Source organism: Sturnus vulgaris, chromosome 15 (genome assembly GCF_052056855.1).
Source record: "Sturnus vulgaris isolate bStuVul1 chromosome 15, bStuVul1.hap1, whole genome shotgun sequence".
Lineage (NCBI taxonomy): Eukaryota > Metazoa > Chordata > Aves > Passeriformes > Sturnidae > Sturnus > Sturnus vulgaris.
The window spans coordinates 16,832,083-16,835,640 of record NC_142257.1 but is presented as its reverse complement, the minus strand read 5'-3'; the positions used below and the strand labels follow the sequence as shown (position 1 = coordinate 16,835,640).

The 3,558-nt window shown below is 36.2% G+C and overlaps 1 long non-coding RNA gene across 1 annotated transcript; it reads right to left on the bottom strand.

The window, feature by feature from the left end:
* Positions 1 to 1,384: 1,384 nt before the first annotated feature.
* Positions 1,385 to 2,885, bottom strand: LOC148222005 (uncharacterized). The gene is made up of 2 exons (XR_015807033.1): positions 2,787 to 2,885; positions 1,385 to 2,354 (listed from the first exon to the last, which is right to left on the bottom strand). It is a non-coding gene; the product is annotated as an uncharacterized LOC148222005 (long non-coding RNA).
* Between the last annotated feature and the right edge of the window lie 673 nt (positions 2,886 to 3,558).

The window sequence follows — 3,558 nt, the reverse complement described above, 5'->3', positions numbered from 1 at the left end:
TTTTCCTACAAAGTGTTTATTACTGTCCATTAATCATACAGCTCATGAGATTTTTTTATCTTTCAAGATATGTATATTCTCTTGAAATTATTTCCCCACCAAATTTGATAAACCATAAATAAATATCAGTACAAGTCTCTGCTTTCATAGGAGCTTTTTTTTGAATCATAATTGCAGCAGCAATTTTGTTATTTGAAGTGATATTTGAGTAGACCCAAACATTGTCAAAGCTGAGGAGTAGACAAAATAAAAGCCAATTTTTTCCTCAATAAGTCTAACTCTGCTCACTTCTATGAAAATACCCACTCAGACCTGAAAGACACATAAATTTCAGTGGCACCAAAACCCCTCCAGCCCTGGAAATGCAGGTGCCTGTCGGGATCTGTGCCTGGGTTATTCAGCTGTGAAACTGCTCCCACTTCTCCAGGAAAATGCCACGAGCAGACACAGCACAGCCTCTCTGCCACAGCACTGGGGATCTCATGCCTCAGCCCACCACTGGAATTTTGTATTTCCTAGAATTCTCTCACCTCACTCAGAGAAAATTTTCTCCACACAGATCTCTCTTCAGCTGTGTCTCTCTGACTGAATCAAGCCACTGCATTTTTACAGGGAGCACATGAACAGAATTACCATCATGTGATCTGCAAGTGGCAGAACCCCCACAAATCTCTTAGAAGGCACACACAGTCAGGCCTTACTTGCTTCCTCTTGCACAACTGCTTTCTGGTTTACTGTCTTTTTTAAAGAAAACAAGGGACACTCACAGTTCACAAATACAAGTTGCAGCTGAGGAACACTGAGGCATCCTATATCAAGAGTTTTCCCTCACCTTGGTTAAGTGGGATTTATCCAACCCTTTACCTTGGGTTTCAATTTCCTTTGTGTTCTGACAAGACCTTGGTTTAATAATTATGACTGTCATAAAGCCATTTAAAGCCATTGTGTCTCTACCATTTAAAGCACTGGAACCAAAATTCAAGGTAGAAAATACCTTCCATGCAATCTGTAAAGCTTCCCAGATAACATAATCAGATTTTATAGAGTCTTACTTATAGAGATATGTTTTGTAAATGTTCCTTTCTAAAATGTTTAGGTAAGAGCTGGAATTCAAAGTTAGCAAAGCAATTCATTTCCATGCAACTATGAGTCCAAAAATAAAGATGAAAATAAAATTTAAAAAATTATTCAGCTGACAAAAGCTGCTTCTAGCCCAATATTTTAAAAAATTGACTACTAATCTGATGAAAGAAAAGAGTTCTAATCTGTCTTTTTCAAAAACTGTCAAAATTAAGAACAACCTCCTCCATATCACCCCTGACTCTTGTGAACTGTAATTCTATTCCATTGCCCTGCCTTGAAAAATCTGACAACTCAGAAACACTTCCTTTGGAATTGTGTTTTATTGATTTTAAATCATCTCGCCAGTGAAAGAGAAATAAAATCTAAACCAGCATAACAATTTCTAACACTGCATATTTTTAAAAGTAGAATAAATCACTATTTGATTATTCAGAGAAATATATTTGGTGTGAGAATAAAAACACATCTCAACATTCAAACACGTTCACAAGTAAAGTATGACTGAATATTAACTGTAATGAACTACATGAAAATAGTGGCTGTGCAAATGTTGGGCCGAGATTTCAGGACAGAGCACGGAAACCACAAACTCCTCCCTGTTTCTGTAGCTGCTTGCAATAGAGAGTCTTTACAGAAACTGGAATGAAAAATACTTTTGGTTTTCCAGAAGTAGTCTGCTCTTTGACCCCTTCCTCAGCAATATTTTTAAGATGAGGAAGGCAGCTCAAAACACAAATTGCAGTTCCTCCTTCACTGACAGTTTCTTATCCTGTTTCCCCGAGAACAGCTGAGATAAGAAAGCAGTGACTTGTAGTAAATTTCAAATCTTGTGTTACTGCTCCAACATGTCTTTGTTTAAAAGGAGAAAACCACGTGAAAAACTTCTTGCCCAGTTTCCTGACCTTTTAAATTAATCACATCAGTCTTTCCAGCCCTAGTGGGCTTAATTTGGGAAACGTGGGTTGAAAAACCCCTCTCAGAACCAATAATCTGTTTTTTTTTCCATTTCACGAGTTTAGCTAAAAATAAAAATAGTCTAACTGCAGGAAACCATGCTATCATTGTACAATTCAAACCTAATTAAAAGAAAGAAGATGAAGAAGAAAGAAGAAGCAGAAGCTTCAGCAGTGTTAATAGAAGACAATACATGAAAATGGATGTTACTTAATCTGCCAAGCCCCAAGTCTTTTCTTCAGCTTCTCTTAAATCTTTGGCCTTCACAGGATGGTTGAAATTCAAAATCAGGTCACAAAGCAATAGCTGGCTTTCCACTGAAAGACAAAGGGCAGCATCTCAGCATGGTATTTGTGGAATGACAGTCAATGGTAATTACAGGCAGCATTGTTTTAGCGTTCATCTATCAAATCACTCAATAAGTTGAAGGGGTGTCTTGTTTCACTTGCTTCAAGATGGTTAAATGCAGTTTGGTGTTAGCATGTTAGTAATATTTGCATTAGAAGACTCTCAGTGTTCCTGGAAAGGAGTGACTGATCACCTAGCAGCTGTTTCCCATGGTTAACTAACACGATTCTATTGCTAACAACTGTTCCATTAATTTTTTAAAACACAAGAGCAAAACTATTGCTTCATTACATGAAAACCCAGTGGTCTGACACAGAAAACCAGGCCATTCTCAACTGCACACTCTTAGAAAAATGTTTTACACAGTTTTTTGTTTAACTGGATGGTGAAGTCAGAATTACCATTTATTTTCTTCAACTCATTGGACATTGTGTCAACATTTTTAATTGCAGCCTCAAGGTTAAACTGTCCGTTAGAATTTTTGATCACCTGTATGAAATAGGAGCAAAACATGACTGACAGGGCATATGTGATTCATAAACTCATTGATACAGATAATAATCATACTCATGACATTTTTTCTTTCATTCACTTAAATAATATTTTACTAAAACTTCCCCTATAATTTTATAATTAACCACATAGACATAGCAAATTACAGCTATGGAAGGCAAGTACTAAACACTCAGGGTTACGTTTTTTCCCTGTCACTTTTTTCTTATAGAAACAGCCACAGTGAAATCAATCATATTTATGAATTCCTCTCCTCATCATTTTTCATGTTTGTTTTCGACCAACCTTTTCCCACAGAATGGAAAATTACCCGAGAACATCATTCAGCCACAAGATGGAGCTGCAGTGACAGTAACGTGACGAACACACCTGGCCACTATTAACAGAGTGTTAATGAACCTCCAAAACGTGCCCAGAAACATTTGTAATTTGTTTATAATCAATATATTCTTGTCTGCTTTAAAAATCATATTCCCTGCCTTTAACATTTAATTAAAAAACAATCAAAATCTAGACACAATTAAGACTATTAACCATTTGGAATGAAGTATAATTTGATATTTCAAATGTGTGCTACACTCCTCTTTAGGAATTTTTTCCTTAAGAAAAATTTCAAAGAGAAGTGCACACAGCATAATTTCTGGCTTATTTATAAGCTCT